This window comes from Protopterus annectens, chromosome 11.part0 (genome assembly GCF_019279795.1).
Source record: "Protopterus annectens isolate FY-2018-M chromosome 11.part0, PAN1.0, whole genome shotgun sequence".
Classification (NCBI taxonomy): domain Eukaryota; kingdom Metazoa; phylum Chordata; order Ceratodontiformes; family Protopteridae; genus Protopterus; species Protopterus annectens.
Window position 1 is genome coordinate 685,071,706 of NC_056745.1, and position 22,240 is coordinate 685,093,945.

The following is a 22,240-nucleotide window of genomic DNA, read 5'->3' on the forward strand; positions in this document are numbered from 1 at the left end:
AATGCATCAAACAGACATAAATGTCTACAGCAACATATTTTTGTATTACCTTGAAACAGAAATAATTACTAGCTTGATTATAATACTAGCTTGAAATTGGAAAAGTGTTTAACTGTCATAACTTTGTGTCCAAGCCTACACCAAACAACTGTATGAGCACCTACACAGCTTTATGGACTCAGCAATACCTGACTGGACAAAATAATCTCCCCTAAGGTAGATTAAACCTCTGTGGTGAACAGCAGCAATACACAAACCCTATAACAGGTGGAAACATTGGCTGTACAGGGCCAATAAGAAGCAGGTGCCAAATTGGAAGCAATCTCACCTTTGTCTGAATAAGCAAATAAGGTCACAGGTGAATTATTCTAAGGCTAACTTTGAGGGCAAATTGGACACATCCACCAAGGCCTTCTGCACATATGTCTACAATTTCAGAGGCAACACCCAAATCTGCTCTGTACTGGTGGTCAATAACACCACAGGCACATATGCAAGAAATATAGCCAACCTGCTGCAGACAGGTAAGTGAAAACCTCACCCTCTGTCCTCCCATCAGTAAAGGAGGACATGCACAGCACCTGAGCCCTCCCTGCATCATCAGGGACCAGGTCTGTAATACCCTCTCAAGAGCAAAAAACTGAAGTCTCCATGGGACCTGATAACATCTCTGAGTGCAACCTACATGAACCCAGGCATGAGCTCTCAGCTCCATTACACAATGTAGTCAACCAAAGCCTGAGAACCAGTGTTATCCCATCTGCATGGAGGACAGCCACTGTCACCCCTCTACACAATGATAGAGCATCCACTGACCCAGCCAATCATATGCACATCAGTCTAACTAGCCTGATCTGCAAGACCATGGAAGACATTATCAAGGACCTTGAAAACAGGGACATCAGAAACCCTGAAATGCTTGAGCCAACACAATTTGGTATTGTCAAAGGGAGATCAGGCCTGTTAAACTTGGTCGACTGCTTTGAAGCGGCCAACAAACATATGGATGAGGAGAAGACAGTGCACACTGCCAGTAGTGGCTGGTGACGTCACATCAAAGGGGGGTTGCAGGAGACAGTTGAATGGGTGGGGCCAATGGGAAGGGGTGGGGCTATGCTAAAAACTGCAAAAACTGGGAGTTTAATTAAATACGCTGCCCTGGGTGCCATTGCCAAACTGTTATTATGAGAGTCCAATCAAGAAAAAATGAATTGTAGAAGAAAAAAATATTTCAATACATTGGCTACATGACAGTACTTAATATCTAGATGGAAACAAAAAGGTTGCGAGGCATGAAAAAATAAATTACTTTTTAAATACATTACCGGAATGCCAATCAAAATCAGGTATAAAAAAACAAGCAGCACTTAACTTAAATCACTTCTCCTTGCATTGCAGTTCTAATTATAATTTATATTCAGCTTTATAAAAGTACCAAGTAACATGCTGAAAGTAGCAATACCCCCACTTGTAAAAATGTTTCTTATCCAAAAAAGACCTGCTTCCTGACAACTGTCTAGTTGTTTCATGGGGAAACCATGATCAAAGTAAAAAATGAACAGCAAACAAGAAACAAGCTCACGATACATTGCTTAAAGGATTACTGCACAGGTTATGGACCACACATGATAGATTGGCATTCTGTTTTGTTTATGGGTAAAGCCTGCAAAGATGACTACATGTCTCCAACAAATGTAATGAGCTTCTGAAAATACTGTAATCCTGTCCTTTATTACAAATACTGTCATATGCATTTCAATACCTTAGGCTTACATGCTATCTTCTTCTTTTTCTTCCTCTTCTTTGGTTAGGGGTCGCCACAGCTGATTACCTGTCTGTTCATGATTGGCAGTGGAGTTTTACGCTATCTAGTTATGTAAATATTCTCTGCATGGCAACAACAAAAAGGCTTTCAATGTTGGTAATTCTTTAACAGCATGCTTATTAAAGCTTACTTGCATCTTACAGTCTCAGAGAAGCTTACCTGATGGTCATTAAAGCATTGCTACTTAAACACAGAGCAACAGGCACTGCAATGACATGCATTTTCTGAATAAGAAGCATAAATCAACAGTATAAAAATATGACAGAAAATCAGAACATTCTGCAAAATCAAGGACAGATGAAAAGCCACTGTAGTACATGTCTACCTTGGATGGGGGGATACTCTGCACACTTACACTGCATAACTGCACCTTGCCTTGCTTGGACACATCCAGAGTCACTACGTGGGGGAGGGGGGTGCAACAAGTATGTCACAATTTGAAATGTCTCTGGCAGAGGATGACGGCCCTGACACATTTGTTATACCTCTCAGTCTCAGAGCAAGAAATCTGGACAAAGCCATAAACAGAAGTGGGACAAAGGCCCAAAAATAAGGGCAGCTTTTAAATATTGCTCTTATAAACTTAGAAAGATAATAGAATAGTAGGTCTTGCATTAGTATGAATTTTCTGAAGGGTATGAAATCTGAAACTCAAATGTCTGTCATTATTTTCTAACTTCAATCTTTAATGATTTGCCACTAATATGCCAGAAAACCACAATTTTATGAAAAATGGACCAAAAATGTGATGCAAAAATATAAAATAGCCACACAATACAGTTGGGAACCTGTCAAAGAAGGGACACATTTTAATATTAGTGCTGTTAACTTGAGCAACTGACAAAATAAGAGAATCTACACGCATTTCTGAAACGGAAAGTAATCTATAACTGATCATTACAATTATTTATTAATTGTAAACCCTGCACATTTTCTTCCGAATTTGCCATTTTGTGGAGGGATTATTGGGGGGGGGGCAACAATTTGAGCCAAAATCAGGGACAGTTAAGAGGTCTGGATATACCTAATTCCATAAAGTGATTTATTTGGGCGTACCTCTCATATTCTTAACGCAGGAAATCTGGACAAGGCCAAATATATGGGCAGAACATACAAACAGTACTAAAAATTGCTCTTGTATAAACTTAGTCAGTTGACAAAACAACAGGTCTTGCTTTATCATGCATTTTTCTGAAGAGCATGAAGTTTGAAACTCAATGTCTGTCATTATTTAGTGACTTCATTCCTAAATGATTTGCCAGAAAACCACAAATTTTATGAGGAACAAACCAAAAATATGAAGCAAAATTATATTAATTCTCTAAAACCTGGATAGTTAAGAGGTATAGTTCAGCCAGGGCTGTCTGAGTTTGCCGCCCTCCCCCTCTCACAAAATCATGGTCGAATGGGGCCTCCACCCTGCAGCTATTCCTATGTCCCTTTACTTGGCTATTTCACCCCATTTACCATAAACACTGTAATGGTGCATACTGCTTTACTTCTACAATGATTTGGATTTTATTTAAAAGTATTATTTTACATTTTACAGCACAAACACTACTAGACATCTGCTAAACAAAGCAATGCAGTCTCACAATGAAAATAGACTTAGCATTAAAACTTCTCTGCCCTTGAAACTCACATTCATTGAAACAGCATTGAAACCCACATTCAAAGAAAATACATCTGGCCAATGGCAAATAAAGATTAACTTTGGGCTGTTTTCAAATCATAGGCCCCTTGCACAGGAAACATACATGTGTTCTTTGCTACACCTTCCTGATTGTATTACATTATATTCCTCATATAATACAGCATAGCTGTTAGAGGGCATTTTAAATTTACTGTTTTGAACATTTTTCCAGTAAACAATGAAACAAAATGCATGCACTAATAATGACAAAACTGCCCAGTTCAGGACATTTCCATCATAAAAGTCAACTCAAACTTCTACAATCCACCAGTATCAGTAAATATGCACAATCTCTGCAGAAGTAAAAGTCATCTAAATAATTCCACATTAAAGAGATCTGTAACTAATGAAGAGGTTGCTGCTAGCAAACAGCTTCATACTTCATTGTTTCATCTACAAATAAAATGCCTGTTGCCATTGCGGAATAAATTGCCTATGTTACAATAAAAAATGATAAGCTAGTAATATTGCAATAGGGAATGGATGGAAAATTGATAGCAGGTTTATCATTACTATGTATCTCCCCCAAAGAGGACATTCTCAGGACTGCAGCATCCACCCTCTTTAAAAGTACAACACAGTACAGTATCTGCAATGCATCTATATACTGTGGGAGTAGAACCACAGACTTCTGCATCAAAAGCAAGTACACTACCTGTTGTTCTATTAACAATACAAGCATTAAACTTCTCTTCAAACTCTCAGCTCCTTGTACAATCCACTCAACTGTATCTCTCAACTTTGAAGCACAAGAAATCTGGAAAAAGCTAAAATTTATGGGGGGGGGGCGACAAAAGCTGAAAAACTAGGGACACATTTTAAACATTGCTTGTATAATCTTGGAAAGTTGCTAGAATAAAATGCTGTGTTACCACCATGCATTTCACTGCCAAGTCTTGAACCCTGGACCCTGTGCACTACAGTCAGAGCAACATACCATTATGCCATATCAGCTGTTTCTTGAAAGACAGGTAGACTGAAACTTAAATTGCTATAATTTAGTGAATTCAGTTCTCACCACAGCTCTCAACCTCTTTCCACAAAACACCTAGACAGAGCCAATAATGGGGGAATACAGCTCCCAAACATATTCAATGAATTCAGTTCTCACCATAGCTCTCAATCCCTTAGCACAAAATACCTGGACAAAGCCAATAATGGAGGAATACAGCCCCAAAAATAGGGACACATTTCAAATATTGATCTTATAATCAGAACATTGCTAGAATAAATGTTTTTGTGTTATCATGTACTTCCTGAAGAATATGAAGTCTGAAATTCAAATGCCTCTCATTATTTAAAATCCAGAAAACTGCACATTTTCACAAGAACGAAATATGAGGCAAACATTTCACAAGTAGTGGTGGGTAGGGAATTCAAGCTCTTGCTACCTGTTCCCAAAATACAGGGTTTGAGTCTAGCCACCAGGTATATTTAACTGAGGCAACACACACACACACACACACACACACACACACACACACACACACACTCTGAGATTCCTACTGCAAAGTCCGTCCTTTCACTTAAAATCCACATTCAATGCTGCAAGTTCATCCATCCTGCAGTAAAAGCCCATGTCTCAGAGAGCAAGTCTTTCCCCTCCGGCGAGCCCAGCTTGCACACGTTGCAGCCCGATCCTCTTCCAGTCTATGCAGTTTTAACTGCACAGACTTCTGAGATCTCTGCTGTTGAATGCTGTCTTCCTAATCTGGAGTGCTGGTGAGACTGTCCAGATTTGTGTGCATGTTTCCCACCACACTGGCACCATTGTATGGAAGGCTGTCTACATGGCCCACTTTACAAACAAGCATATGTCATCCAGGAACCAGGAGGCCATAGCATCCCTGTACTTCTTCCATTAACAGACCCATTACTGAATACAATGGCTCATTTGGCATGTACCTTGCCAACCACATGCAGCAGTTGCAGAGACCACAGATGTTCCTGACCAGGAAAATCCACGGTCTGCAACACCTATCCTATACAGATAGGCTGAAAGCCCTGTCGCTCTACTCAGTGTCATACAGACTGATCATAGGTGACGTGTGTCTGACTAACAAGGTCATTCCCAAACCAGCCGTGCTGGAGTGTATGAATATCCGTAAGACAAACCCCACTCAAGCAACCTGCATGCAAGGCCCTCACATGGTCTGTGACATGAATGGTACTTGTTGGTGAGATAGATTTGTGTCTCAAACAATACACTGTCTGTAAAATACACTCCCTCCCCATGTCTAGCAGAATACCTCTCTAGCCTTCTTTCAGAAGAAGTTGGATGACTGCATGGGAAACACAAAATACAACCCTGGTATCCCACCTGTGTCCCAGTTGGACAGGGGAAACAGGTGCTGAATTTGAAGAGACATAGGCAAACATCCAGGCTAGGCTTATGAGGATATCTGGGCCAATAGCCTAGTATCATCCTATGACACTATGCACCTAGTACTTTACACATTTCCTGTATGTATTGCAGACTGTCCTGCAATGCTGTCACATATGAATCCCTGTGAGTCTGAACTGTGTAGTTACTGCATTGATAGAGTATTCTCATGTTCCTTTATTAGTTATTGTCACATATTCAACAGTCCCAAAGATAAAACGCCCAGTTGGTAAACTTGCTTGGCAACACAACAGCAAATAGAACAATCCAAAAGCTCCAAACACCGAACCATGCACGAAGGACCTCAATGCAAACTGTAGCAGTAGAAAACACTCTTTATTAGAGACAAATAGGTAAGTGCTTTCACAATCCCTCCATATTGCTTCTTCAGATCATATAAAATTTCCAAATAGCACATTAATAATAAATTGCTTAATTAAAGAAACAGCACATAAAAGGCAATATACAAAAAACAGTTAAGGTACCAAAAATGTGTTTAAAATGAGTAAGAATAATAATATAAAAATTGTCATATATATATATATAAATATATATATATATATATATATATATTAAATAATTTATATAAAAATATATGTAAAAATAGAAAATGATGAGTAAATAAGGAAACCAAACTATTTCCTAAGTTTTCTTTATTTGAGAACTGGTTTGAGTGAGACGTAGTCATTAAGACCTGGTTGTTTGTGAGCTGCTAAAACTAAGATCCACATCAATTCTTCCTGTTCTGCTAACTATATTTCCTTTTCTCATCCCTGCCTCAAAGGTATCAATCACTAAAAAGTTAAAATGATGATTGTCACCATGATAAAGCATGTGTTTGGCTATAGCACTATGTTCAGAATGTTTTCTAAAGCAATAATAGTGATCACGTATACGTTCTCTGAGATGTCTATTAGTTTTGCCAATGTAAAATGCCTGACAACTCACACATTGGGCTAAGTAAATAATATTCTGACACTTACAGTTCATCATCACCTATTTGTCTCTAATAAAGAGTGTTTTCTACTGCTACAGTTTGCATTGAAGTCCTTTGTGCATGGTTCGGTGGTTGGAGCTTTTGGATTTTTCTATTTGCTGTTGTGTTGCCAAGCAAGTTTACCAACTGGGCATTTTATCTTTGGGACCGCTGCTTTGTAATTGCTAATGCTGGCCATGGCTGAAGGTACTTTGAATAATGTTACTTCGGAAAGTTTTAAAGCCAGTGCTGATGGACATAAAAGTTTTCATCATTTCTCACAGTTACTTAATGTGGATTCCAACCCCTTATTAGCAGGAGATTTTGATTGTAACACTGAGTATGACAAAGATGTTGAACATGTTCAATTGAATGTCTGTCAAGGGATTTGAGAGTTGGAGAATGATTTATATCACATGAAAAGACTACAATAACAACGGTTACATATGGAAGCCTGTTGCAAGCTTAAGGTCATCCCGAGAGGTTTACGCATTATGAACATGCCCTCATATGGCTCGATGTACCCGGAACTGTTAGCAAAATGGCAACAGGTGAACACTGACACTAGTATTCTTTATATGCAACTTATTATTGAATTTTTTTTACCTATAGAGAAAGACTTGTGTGATAAGATACAGCGTACACAAGAAGAGCTTTATAGGGAATCAACTGACGCCATGATTGATGTTCGTCTATCTGAACTCATTGATCAGATCTATAATTATGAACGTAAGTTACTACAAACCAAACAAAGAAAGTTGAAAAGGGATTTAGCTGATTTCCAGAAAGGAAATGTTTTTGCCTGGCCAAAGGAAGTGAAATTTAACAATACAGCCCAGCTGGAAAAGACCTTGGTGAATCCGAAACATGCGCATGGGACAATCGCAAGTAGTGGCCAGTGCAGCTTCTTCTAATGCTGACTTATCTACACCATCAGCTTTGAATATTGCAGCCGATCCTAATATCAGGAATACAGATAATTTGAATACAACAGGATCTGAGCCAGTTGTACGAGGGGAAAATTACAACAGCTGGTAAGGAACCTGTGATTGCCGGCAAGGAATCCCTCATGACCAATCAGGATCATCCTTTTCCTTCGCTGCCCCTCCCACTCAACACACGCCAGAAGAGGAACCTAGAAATAGGCCCACAGGGGCAGAATTTGAAAAGGAAACAATCATTTGGGGAAGGGCAAACCCACACAATAAAGAAAATGTGGCAAATAACTTAGTTTATAATATATCTAGTAGAGTACTAACTAAAGCCGAACTTACAATACTTAACAAAGGTCTTACATTTATTTAGGCAAGTCGAGCTGATTTGTCAGACACGCTTATTGAACTCAGAATGTTTGTCAGGAATGTTGCCTTGAAAATGTTTTATGGTGTTACTAATGATTCAGACCACAGCTTGAAGCTGTTTAAGTGACCTAGCGAGTTCCAACCAGGATTACCACCTGTATTGGACATTTTTATGAAAGCATGTGAAGACAATTTATACAGTGCCTTTTTTCATGGTAATAGAGGTAAAAATTTTGGGTCTATATCAGTTCACCGAAACGGCTGAAGTTCAAACACCATATGTTCGAACTTCTAACCACGAAGTGCAAAAACATCAAAGTCTTAGAACAGCAATTTTTTTCCCAGGGAAAAAAATCGCTGTTCCAAGAAACACACACACAACACAAGCACACCAAAAAAACAGCAATCCACACACACACACTTAAAATCCTACATCTAACCCTACACTAAACTGTACACACACTACTATCTATCCACTTACCTTAACCCAAACCCTAACCCTAACCCTAAGGTCCTTCATTATCGCACACTCACCTGACCCGCACCCTAACCCTAAAGTCTTTAACTATCGCACACCAACTCACCCATGCCCTAACCTAACTCACCTAACCTGCGCCCTAATCCTAATGTCCACACAATCGCACACTTACCTGAACCCGACCTGTAATGTCCCACCACAGTCCTGCTAATCGCAAAGCCACAGAAATGGCTGACCGAATTCTTTCCCTGGTGTTCGATCATCAGCCGTTTCGACGGACTGATATAGATCCAAACATTTTTATAATATGACATTTGCAGAGTCACAGGCCTTAACTCTTTTGCAGAACGATACTGAAATCATTATTAAACTGGCTGATAAAGGGCACTCAACTGTGGTAGTGGACAGAACTTTTTATTTTGATTCCATGCTTAGTATGTTAAATAATGTTAACAGTTATAGGACTATTAATGAATCTGAGGTGGACATAATGATTGAGAGATACAATGCGTATATTACTAATAGTTTTTTAGAGAACTGCATTACTCAGGATTTACATCAATATTTTATTGTTGAATTCCCTACTATCCCGAGTATAAATGGGCTGCCTAAGATACATAAAACTCACCCCCCCGTTGAGGCTGATCGTTTCAGGGTTGGGATGGATTACTGAACCTATATCTATTTTTATAGAAAAATCTCTTAGACCCATATTGAATGATTATGAGGTAGTACTTAGGGACTCTGAACATTTTTTGAAAGATCTTTATTGTTTCTTGTCCGAGAAAGATTTGCAAGGTAATGAATACTTGGTTACTTTAGATGTTAAATCACTTTTTACCTGCATTCTGGATGATAAAGGATTAGAATATTTCCGTGAATTGCTACAAATGTCTGGCTTAGCCTTGGGCACTCCGGTTGCGAACAGCTATGCCAACTTAGTAATGGCCAAGTGGGAACAGTGCCAACTGTTTACAGGCCATATCTTTGTGGAAAATATTTTATTTTATAGACGTTTCGTAGATGACCTGTTTATTTTATGGGGAGGGACTGAAGAAATGTTACAAGAATTTATGACATTTTTGAATAACAGCAGTGATTTTATGCATTTCACAGCAACCTATTCAATACAACAAGTAGATTTCCTTGATATCAGAGTGATTATGGATAATGAAGCAAAGAAAATTTAGACCAAATTATATAGAAAGGAATGCTATCAGAATAGTTAGATTTTTCGTAATAGTATGCATCACCGTTAGAGGTTATAAATTTAATAAGATACATGAAGCCTGTCAAAAGGCTATAAGTATGTGCTCAAATAAAGGAAAACCTTATTTTTCCTCCCCTAGTACCCACGGAAGAACAACTTAGAAGGGACAGGGTCATCAGTCTAAGGTTTAGCTTGACACACACAACTGATAGCAATATGATTAGAAATATAATTAGTAAGAACTGGCACATTTTAGACACTGATGATCGTACAAAAGGAATTGTTGGGAACAGACCAAGATTTATTTATAAGAACAAGTAGTCACTCAAGCAGATATTATGTCATTCTGACAAATGGAGCCCTAAGCAACTTGTACAACAAGGGACCAGCAGTTGCAATAATTGTGCCTTCTGTAAATATATAGATTGTAACAACAGTTTCATTCACCCCGTGACACAGAAGCTATACACATTTTATGTGGTGGCGAACTGGGAGAGTCGGAATATTATTTACTTAGCCCAATGCGCGAGTTGTCAGGCATTCTACGTTGGCAAAACTAATAGACATCTCAGAAAACGCATACGTGACCACTATTATTGCTTTAGAAAACATTCTGAACATAGTGCTATAGCCAAACACATGCTTTATCATGGTGACAATCATCATTTTAACTTTTTAGTGACTGATACCTTTGAGGCAGGGATGAGAAAAGGAGATATAGTTAACAGAACAGAAGGAATTGAGGTGGATCTTACTTTTAGCAGCTAACAACCAGGTCTTAATGACTATATCTCACTCAAACCATTTCTCAAAGATAGAAAACTTAGGAAATAGTTTGGTTTCCTTAATTACTCATCATTTTCTATTTTTACATATATTTTTATATAAACTATGTAAAATACATATATATGACAATTTTTATATTGAACGCAGTTTTATTTTTTACGAAAAAGCGTTTTCGCTACAGACAACAATGCAGCTTCTTCAGATAAAATTCAAAGAAGAACTCCACAAATTTAAATACACACAAAACAGGAAATAGTAATTTTACGTCACTAAAGCAATGATACGACCTGTCATCAAATAGTTATTATACACCCTCCTCCACAGATATACGCTAGGCTAATTCAGCCCACAAACCTAAGAACAGTTACATAATAGTAAGGTCAGCATTAAAAATCACTCAAGACATGTAAATAAAAATCTCTAATTATAAAAATAAGCTGAAAAATATTTAAAAATAAATATAATATGGTAAGTACAAAAACTACCTCAGGTAACTACGTAGTTTTAGAACTGCATTAATATTGCAGTTTTCATTGAGTCCCGGAGCTTTAAAGGCATTCAAGGAAAGCTGCCATTCAAGCTCACGGGTCTCCAACATCAGTGACAATGGTCCACCTCTAATACTTCCTTGTAAGTGGTCAATACCCATAAAGCAGAAAGCATGTCCTGGATTCTTATCAACGTGCTTAGCTAAAGCGTTATCACCTTTATTTTTCTTTATGGCATACATGTGTTGATAAATACGCTCTCTGAGCTTGCGGTCCGTCTTTCCAATATAGAAGCCAGGACAGCAAACGCAGAATGCAGCATAAACCACAGAACAAGTTTGACAGTTAATCTTATGATTAATATGGAATTTCCTATTCCCAATGGTAAAAGAACTCCCAGGTCTGATGTACTTACAATAATTACAAGAGCCACACTTAAATGTCCCTTTTTGTCTACAAAAAGAAGAATCAAGACCTTTTCTTTGTAACAATTCTTTTAGGTTACTGTCCCTTTTAAATACTACAAAAGGAGATGAACCCAATTTTTCTACCAGATCAGCCGAACTAGAAATAAAATGCCAGTTCTTTTTAATAATAGACATTATGGCCATAGCATTCACATTGAATGTAATAATGAAGCTAAGGTTAAACTGTTTATCACCTTGGGTGTGATTCAGGTTTTGAACTTCTGTTGAAGGAATGTTATCAATAGGAGGTGATACATCCTGAATTTCAACCCTAGGGAGGGAAGACTGGTCTAAAAGGGGCTTAAAATAGCCCTCAGACCTTTTCAAACTAACTTCATTAAATAACTCGTCAAACAATTGAGTAGGATACCCACGGTTACAAAACATATCCTTCAAAAGAGAGCATTCAGTAAGAAAGTTAGGTAAAGTGCTGCACATTCTTACAGCTCGGACCAGCTGACCCTTCATAATAGCCCTTTTCTGTCTAAAGGGTGTGAACTGGAGAAATGCAAAATGAATTGCAATAGGTCGGCTTTCTGTAAATAGAAGATGTTAATACATCAAGCCCCTTCACCAACTTAACATCAAGGTAATCTATCTCCTTTGTAGAAAAATTAGAAGTGAACTTCAAAAGGTGGTAGTTTGATTAATAGTATTAACAAAGACATCCACTACCAGTATCACCTTTAAAAAGGATGAAAATATCATCCAAGAATCTGGTATAAAAGGTGATAAACTTCATCAACTCAAGATTACGAAAAAGGAAGTGTTTCTCCCAAAAGGCGACAAAAAGATTCGCCACACTAGCGCCACAGGGTGAGCCCATGGCCACACCCTGTTTTTGCAAGTAAATCTCCTTGTCAAACATAAAAAAATTTGATGTAAGGACAATCTCCAGCAACTCGGTGACCAAGTTAATTTCTAACTTTGGTGCTCCCAATTCACAGGAGACAAACTTTTGGGGTCATTTCCATGTGGGCACTGCTCCTTTTGTAAACACATACTCAAATCCAAACAATTCACAAGTAAAAACTCAGGCAAGGTATTTGATATACAGTGTTTTGGGAATTGTGGATCAGATTGGGTTATATATTTGGCTACCTGCAATTGCTCATCTTTCTATATTGGACAAACATCACATCCTCTATGTATCCACGCCAGAACATTACAGTGACATCTGAAATAAACGGATCACTAATGCCTTATATAAACACCAAATTATTCATCCCACTGCCCAGTTTTCCTTTACAGTGATTGACAAGATACAGGGAGATTGGTCCAATAAATTAGGCTGGCATTCTATTTTAAATAACAAGGAGAAATATTGGATTGTGAAATTAGGTTTGTTTTCACCAGGTTTAAATGACCACTTATAATGTGGATTTATTTTATTTTGTGTTACGTTTACTAATTAATTAATTGAATTGCAGGAAATGACAATAGGAAGGATGGATGCATTTGTATATAAGCATATGATTTTGTTGGCATCTTTATTCACTGAGGAAGGCTAGTGTGCTGAAACCAGTATGATGCTATTGTGTGAATAAAAGTATTCAGCAAACACCTGGTGCTGGCCTTTTCTATTTTGTTTCTGTCAGTGAGCCAGTTGGCCACCCATCTTGTGACAGATTTATGCCCAGTTTAGTGAGTTTATCTATAATTCCAGAGTGGGGGATGGTATCAAAAGCCTTGGCGAGGTCAAGATAGGCTGTGTGCACTACCTTGCTCTCGTCTACGGCTCTAGTGACTGATTCAAAGATGTCAATCAGGTTTAGTAGACATGATCTACCTTTTACAAACCCAAACTGAGTGGAGTCCAGGGTTTGGAGGTTACTTATGTCTTTGTTTATAAGCTCCAAGATGATATGTTCCATGGCCTTGCAGACCAGGTTCATCAAGGCTAATGGGGCAGTAGTTTCCGGGGTCCGTGGTGGCACCACCTTTGTGGAGTGAGATAACCATTGCTGTGTGGCATTCGGTAGGCACATAGCCTGAGATGAGGCTATGATTGAACATGGTACTTAGGTGGGGTGCCAGTTTGTTCTGTAGTTCATGCAGTAAGAAGCCTGGGATGTTGTCTGGTCCCATGGATGCTGTGTTCTTGGCTTTGGAGAGTGCGTTCTTAAATTGTTCATCCGTAATTACAGGGGCTTTGCATTCTTCCGGTATTAAGATGGGCCCTTTGGAGGGTGAGGGGCGGGGGTTAGCACTGAACTTATCTGCCAGGATATTGGCAATATCGGTTGGTTCTGTATATTTAGTGCCATTGTGCTGTAGCTCAGAGCAGATCTGAGTGTTGCCACTGAGATTCTTGACATAGCTGTAGAATGCTTTGGGGTTGTCTTTGGAATCAGTAGTGATTTTATTTTCATAACTGGCTTTGGTGGATTTTATGAGGGATTTCAGCTTTTTGCTGAGGTTGACCAGGGAGTTCCTCCAATCTTGGGATTTTACTCTTTTTTTTGCTACAGCTTCTTCCTTTTGCTGTAGAGATTGTTTATGGCAGGGGACCACCAGATTGGCTTCTTTTTTTTTTTTTTTTGGAGGATAACGTCTTGGTTCTGTTGGGGATGGCACAATTCATGCACTCATGTATGTGCTTATACAGTGCATTTGTGTAAGATTCAGCAGTTGTACCTCTATTTTCCGTCTGCATGGGTGTCGTGAAGTTTGCCACGTCTGTCTTAAGCATGAAGTTGGCTTTAGAGTAGTTTTTGATGGTGGTTTCCTTAATGGGGGGTGGGGATGGGATATGGATGTCTAGGGTGATTAGCTTGTGGTCGCATCTGACCAGTGAGGAGTTGACATCTGGCGTGGAACACCAGTTACCCATATTGGTAACGACCAGGGTCCAGGATATTGCTGTCCCTGGTGGGGGTGTGGATAAGCTGATTCAAGGTGTTGGAATTTATGAATTCCAGAAAATGTTGAGTGAATGAGTTGGGTACATGAATAGTTTTCCCAGTTGGTGTGGTAGTTGAAATCACCCATAATTAAGGTATTGGGCTGTACCTTAATATTTTCCAGTATCTTAAGAAATGAAGCGTGGGAATCCTGGGGCATGGTGGGGGATCTGTAACAAGCTACAACCTGGATTGCAGTCTTGCCCGGTGTTAGTTGCACTTGGATAATTTCAGATGCATTATGTTGAGCAACTAGCCTGGAGGTGTGGATATCCTTAATGAATATGGAAATGCCTCCAGCTTTAGTGTTTCGGTCCAGGTTAGGTGGCCGAAAGGTGTGGTATGAATTATAGCCTGGTAATGCAGGGGTGCTCTCTGGAGCCTTGAACCAGGTCTCTGTCACTGCACAAATTTTCGATGTTCTCCATTTTAAGGAGTGCCTTGAGTGCATGCATTTTGAGGTTTAGACTTCTAGCATTGAGTAGCATTACCCTCAGAGTTTGCTTGCTTGTACCCGTTATGGTGGTGAATTTGGCATTTGAACCTTGCCTAAAAAAAGGCACTATAGGGGTGGCAAGAGCCTTAGCCAGTATCTGGAATCCCAGGGGTGACAGGTGCAGTCCATCTCTGGCAAAGCATCGTGGTCTGTCGACTATGTCGTCCAGGCAGATAGATACTGGATCCCCTTAGAATGACACCAGAAGCTTAGCCAATTGTTGAAGTCAATCATTTTTTGCTTGTACTGTGGCATCATTCTGGGTGATACTCAGGGCTAGGGTCATACCTGCCTGGGCTACAAGATCCGAGAGCTCCTCCATGACTCTTCATGTAGTCCAGGGAGGTACGTTTCTGGTTATTCACACCAACATGGACAATGACAGAGTCGTATTTGTACTTGTGGAATGACCTGTGTGCGTGCATTTTGTGGCAGATCCTGGCCCCCGACAGGCAGCTAACAGTAACTTTCTCCTTGTTTAGCCTGGTGAGTGGGACATCAGTGTGCCTGACTATAGTGTGTTGGGTACACTGTCTTGCCTCATGGGCTGAGGTTGAGTGGCACACTGATTTTGAGGGCTGTGTGTCATTTGGGTAGTGTTGGGGGGTGGTGGTTGTCTGCGTTTCAGCTTGGGAGGTCTCTGTTGCTTGGGCAGATTTTTATTGAGAGCCTCTGTGAATGTGGGTGTGTGTGCTGTGTTTCTATCTGTGGGTTTTGAAGGACTATGTGTTGAGTGTGGTGTGGTGCAGGTGTTAACCTTCTCCTCTTGACTGTCTAGTCCAGTCTTAGCTGGAGAGAGCTTGGCTTCCAGTTTGGTTATATAAGTGCATCTCTCACAGGTTGTAGTGTTGGGTGGTAGGAGGAGAGAACTGTTGGTGTACATGAGGCAATTGCTACATTGCCCCAAGATGCCCAGATTCACCGGGAGCTGACCCATGGACATGCCTGGATAGGTGCTTATTGATTTAAGTACTAAGAACGGTTTTCCTCTTGACAAGTGAGGAAAGTTGAGTGCTGTAGTAATTTGTAGATTATTTAGTGCTTACAAGTTCTGAGCAAGTGCTGAGCACAAGGAAACAGCTAGTTTTAGCACAAATCCCAAGAAGAGGAGCAGGCCACGGCTTGTTTGGTGATCCACAGTCTTGTCCCCAGATGATGCAAGGGTCTGCAGGCTTGTAGCCTTTTTCTGGTAGATGCCTCGAATAGCAACCAGACCAATCAGGTATGTTAAGCACAGACACATACTCTCCAACCAGAAAGAGTCAGAAATCAATGCACTCTTCTCCTACTCTCACCAGGATCAGAATATAAGCACAGATTCTAAGCTGTCACTTATAAAGTGGTTATTGAGCTTTCTGGTGATCAGTAGTCAACAGGAAATAATGTAACTGCACTCCTTCTCTCACCAGGAGAAAACAGATGCACTAACCTGAAAATGACTACTGAGAAGCAGAATGTGGGCTCTACAGTAACCGGTGGTTTTGCAATAGAAGCTTAAAGGTAAGATGAAAAAAAATGTTGTGGTCTCATTTTTTTATATCACAAAACCTGGCATTTTAAAAGGGTGTGTAAACTTTTTATATCCACTTATTGTGTCTCCCAAATATGCAACAAAATCTAGAAGATTTGGGATTTTTGCTTGGAAAAGTTTATATAGGTATTTTTATACCCCAGGTAGACTCTAGAGAATTTTTCCTCAGGTAGACAGTAAATGTTGTAGGTGTAATGGGGAACACAGAGGTAATTGGTAACATATTTTCTGGGAGTTTAATGAGTAATGAGTTGGCAGACTTTAAAGATTCCCTGCATACTACTCTGTCAGGGATACTGGGTGAGCAAATTGGTGTAACTAGTAAATTATTTTTCTGAGATATGATACAGAATTGGAATTGCCTAGACATACTAAGGCCTTGCTGAGTATAATTATTGTGGCTGCCAAAAAAACAATTACTAGAAAATGGAACTAAAAGTCTAAACCAACTGTACTAACAGCAGTGAACACAGTAACAGATAAAACTACAACTGGCATCTTTAAGAAAGCGTAGGAGCAAATTACATAGGAAAAATGGGAACTGTGGTAAAAATACATATGAGAAATGAGGTTTAAAAGAAGGCAGGACATGAATGAGCTATGTAAAGTTTGACGGACAATGACTGGGTAGATTATACATGGTGTATAATGTTTGCAATTAGGATTATGTCAGTATGGTTTGTGATATAAAATGCTTGCAGCTGAGATTATGTCAATATGGTTTGTTTTCATTTAAATAAATGTATGATTGCCTCTATGTCATAAATGATAATTTAATAAAGATGTTTGTTAAAAAAAGGCTCCATTGTGCTCCACTCCAGTTTCTCAATCTACACAAACTTCCTTCTGATCTTTCTTTGCTTCTGTACACTAATGACACGGTTCTTTAACACTTCAATGACTCCTCTCTCTACAAAGTAACATTCAATCAGACTTCCTCAGCCTCATTAAGTGGATCCAAAACAAATACCTTATACTCAACTCCACAAAAACTAAGGCTATGCTGTTTAAGTCCAAACAACGTTGTCCTTAACAATTCAGGTTCACAATAACTCCCCCTAATAACAAATTTCCCTTTTTAAATATCTAGACCACTGGTTAGACTCCCTTCTTTTAACTTACATAAAAAAAACCTCAAAAATATCATCGCTTGTTTTTCTGGGAAAAAAAAAATTCCCTTTTTTATTCTATTCCACCAGATCAACCACTGGTAAAGGAATACTCTTCCCCATTTGAAATTTGGCCCCATTTCATTGCAGCAGTTTCTGATAAAAACTCATCTAGCCTGCTAACCATCTCTAACAAAATGTGCAGGTTCATTATACACTCCTCCAGATCTGACCACCACTGCATTAGTCTAGAAAAAGCTGAATGTCTTCCTGTTAAACAAAGGGCAGATGATCTGGATTCTTAGCTAATGATGATGATCTGGATTCTTAGCTAATGAAATTCCTGCATGAAATCTATATTCCAACTTTTACTACTAAACTGGTATGGCCTGCATACACTTGGAACCTCAGTAAGCTTGACCACTACAGACTGCTCATGTTACCACCTCAATTCAAACTGCACTCCAACTATGTTTTCTCTACTCTTGGCCCTAAACTATGGGAAGCCCTCCCTCCCATTCTTAAGGACACCTTCTCTTACCTCATATTTTCCAGACAGGTACGTGCTGTTCAGTGATAGGCCGGTTGATTAGAATAGATATGGGATAGGAGATGGAAGTGGCAGCAAGTTTTAAAAATTTGTTTGGTATTGATCAGTTGCAAGAGTGCAGGGTTTTCATTTACTTAGGGTTTTTTTATATAACTAATTTGGATTGGCCTAAGAGAGAATGAGTTTGGGTTATATTCAGTGGGGATGGGGATGGACAGGGGTGGGGTTGTACTGCTGTTTAGCAAAGAAGTAATAGAGTTAATAAAATGGGTATTGAAATGTGCAGCTATACAGTCCGTTGTACTGTTGATATGTGGAGTACGGGTAGTAGGTTTTCCTGGGTTTATAATGGAGTTTATGGCTTGCCAAAATTTGGGGGGATTATTTTGGTGTTTTTGCTGACATGTTTGGAAGTATTTTTTTGTCCTTAATTAGTTTTTTTAGCATGATTTCTTAGTTGTTGGTAGGTGGTTAGGTTATCTTTGTTTTTAGTAGTATGGTAAAGAGACCAAACTGTATCCCTTTAAACAGAAGTTTAGTCTCTTTTGTTAGCCAAAGTAGTTTGGTTTTGGTGCGAATTTTCCTGATAGGTGCTAATTTATCACAAGGAATGCTTTGTTAAAGTAATGTGGTGAGGTCTAACTGTAAGAATGTTAATGGTGACCAGTTATATTGCTGAAGTAGTGAATTAAATATAGCGGGGGAGAAGTTCTTTTGTTGTGGATATGTTTAAATAAGATGTTATTGGTGTGTTTACTCACTTCCTGAGGAGAAAGGTTGGAGAGTGGTTGCTAAGGATATCTGGAAGGCAGCCAGCTTCATTACTTATGTTGGGTTTATTTGCTAGAATCCAGTCTAGTATAGACTGCTTGTTGGAATGTTTATCTATGCAAGTGGAATGGTTAATGGTTTGACAGAAGTTATATAAGTTAATAAAGTTGGTGGGATTTTTTTTTTAGAGGAGCAGGCAAGTTAATCTAGGTTAAAGTCTCCTAGCATTATTGTTTCTTGGGTAAAGTTGGTAGAAGCCCAGCAGAGACTTTCTATAATAGGAAGGTTGTTAGCTGGGGTAGATAGATAGCTATAATTATAGACTTGTGTGAGTTAATTTAAGATGTGTGGTTAATATTTCAGAGTTAGGGTGATCAGGGGGGTGGAGTTTAGTTGTATTAGTTTGACTGAGTCTTTAAACATGATGGGAATACCACTGCCCTGTTTGGATAGCCTGTCTAATCTGAGTACGCTAGAGATGGAGTAAGTAGTCACTTGCCTGGGCTAATAATGCCCCTGAAGTTGCCATCAGGAGCCAGTCATCTAGGTATGGAAAGACCCTGAATCCCTGCAGCCTGAGCCCACTGTCATATATTTGAACACCTGGGGAGCTGTGATGAGGCCAAACAGCAGCACTTGAAATTGGTAGTGACTGGCTCCCAGCCTAAAGTGTAGGAATCTCACGGAATGCCTTGCTATCTTTACTTGATATGCATCTTTGAGATCCACCAAACACATCCAATCAACCATCCTTACAAGAGGTAAAATGCAGTGCACTGCCACCCATTTGGAACTTAGTCTGTTTGACAAAAACATTTAATTTTCTTTGCTCCAAAATGGTCCTGAGGTCTTAGGCACCAAAATCTTGAACAGATCCTCTTGGGTCTGTCTGCACCTTCCTGGATGACTCTTATTATGAACAACTTTCACATCTCTGCTGCTGACTCCCTTCATTGGTGGGGTGGTATATCTGGAAGGGATTTTTGTCTCAGACTTGGGGTAAATAGAAAGGGAATGGTCCAGCCCCTTGAAAATGACTCTCTACACCCAGGCATCTGATGTGATGGCTTCCCAAGGTAGGCGACGAACAAGTTCCTCCAACTGCCTCCAGAGAGCAGTAGTTGGGCAAGGTATTTCAGGAGAGCTGGGAGTCCTGATTCTGCAAAAAACATCTCCTCTCCAAAAACACCAAAGTCGAGGCTGGGTGACTGGAAAAGGACGCACCTCAGTCAGCAGACCTAGAAGAGATGCCCGACTCTGGCCAATGACCAACTCTGGTCTGATGCCAAGAATGGTGTTGAGCTGTCCAGGGCTAATGAACCTATGGACAAGGATGGCTCTGACAACCTGAGTTAATCTCAAACCCTGGTCTCTGTCCCCAGCTTTATGGCTCCAAGATGAAGATGGCTCCAACAGTACCGGAGTTGAATACATCAAGGTGGAGGTTAGAGACAAAGTTGGCTGAGCTGTCAGCACCAAAGGTGCAACACTTGCAGGCATCAGATCCAGGGTCACTACTGCCAAAGGATGGACTGGAGAAGGCGCAATCATTAATGGGGCAGGAGGGAGCAGCCATCTCCAACCCTCAGAACCTAGAAGAACATGATCACCAGAACCATGTAGGACTTCAAAAAGGTTTGCACTAACTTGTTCAGATCAGATTCCTTAATACCCTGAGTGGACCTGGAATACTTAAAATAAGTCATGTAGGACTTGCTTTGTCATTGCATAGGTTTCTATACCTCTTGAACCCTAAAAGTGAAGGACAGGATGTGAGGAGGAGGGGAGGCTACTGCAGTGAACTCCAGATCTGAAGTACTGGCTAATTATTGGGAGTACAGCTGACCAGACTCCAGTGCTGCAGATAAAAAGGGGCATGCTTTATGAAAATGTGGAGACCTAAGGAGGTCAGACACCAGAGCTAGGAAAAGTATTGATCGATACTAATGGGGTATTGACACTATCCACAACCTGAGGTGAACAGGTGACGGTCTTGTGGCCTTCATCTCCAGTTCAACAGTAGAGGATTCAACAGGTGGTTTTTTGGCTTCCTTTTCTTTCTCTTTACTCTTTTCCTTTCTCTCTCGCCTTGTCTTTTCCTTTTCATTCTTTCTGTTTCCCACCACTGTTTTTTTCAAAATCAATGGGGAGGCAGAAGTCTGAGAAGTTACAGCAGAATAGGTAGGAATCATTCCTTTCATTACCAGCTTAGCTCTGTGTTTGGCCAAGGCTCAGGCCCCAAATGAAGCAAAGGCCTGGTAGTCAGAATCAAGAAGGGACACACCCAGACAATTTACAACACAATCATGTGAATCTTTTTTTCTAATACCTTTATTAAATCATCACTTGTGATGAAGACATTACATTTATATAAAAGTAATCAAACCATACTAACAAATTCACATTTAAAAACATTATACATCATATATATTGTTATATATCCTTTAATCTAAGCAACATTAGATGTTATTCAATTTCTGCCTTTTCTAAAACCTCACTCCTCCAAAACATTTTTCTGCATATATTGTTCCATTTTGCCTATGCAATTTAATCACACCCTTTCCTATTGATCCCGCTTCTTGTTCTTTTATCTCTGTTACAATATTCACCACTTCAGCAATAGTTGGTTTAAATTTTGATTTCCATTTCCTAATCATTTCTGTTTTGGCAGCCACCAGAATTAAATTTAACAAGGCCTTACTATGTCTAGGCAACTTGGATCCTTTATCACAGCTAAAAGAAAATCCTTAATTACACTCATTTGCTCGCCCAATACTCCTGACAGAGTACTCTGCAGAGAATTTTTAAGGTATGCCAACTCATTACACTCCTAAAACAATGTATGCCCAGTTTTCTTTCTTCCCCATCACACCACCACCATTTGCCATGTACAAGAGGAAAAATTCTTTAGAGTATAACACAAGTAAAAATCCTAAATCTTCTACATTTTGTTGCATATTTGGGAGCCATACATAGGTTATCCTATTGGTTCTTTGTGAATTGCATATCTAACCTCTCTTCCCAATCTTATCTGATCTCTTCTGATGGATTCCTATAGTGTTGTGCAATATTTTATATGCCTACTAATGATCCCTTTTAAACAAAAACTTCTCTTCTAGATTCACCTAAAAACTCAAAAAGTGCAAGTCTTTCATTTAGGATTTCCCCTCTGTCTATACTCGGATATCAATCCCTGATAGGGAAGGCAATCACTAGCCTGCAATTGAAATGTCTTCCTCCTGTTTTCCCATTCTATTACCTTTACTTCTCTAA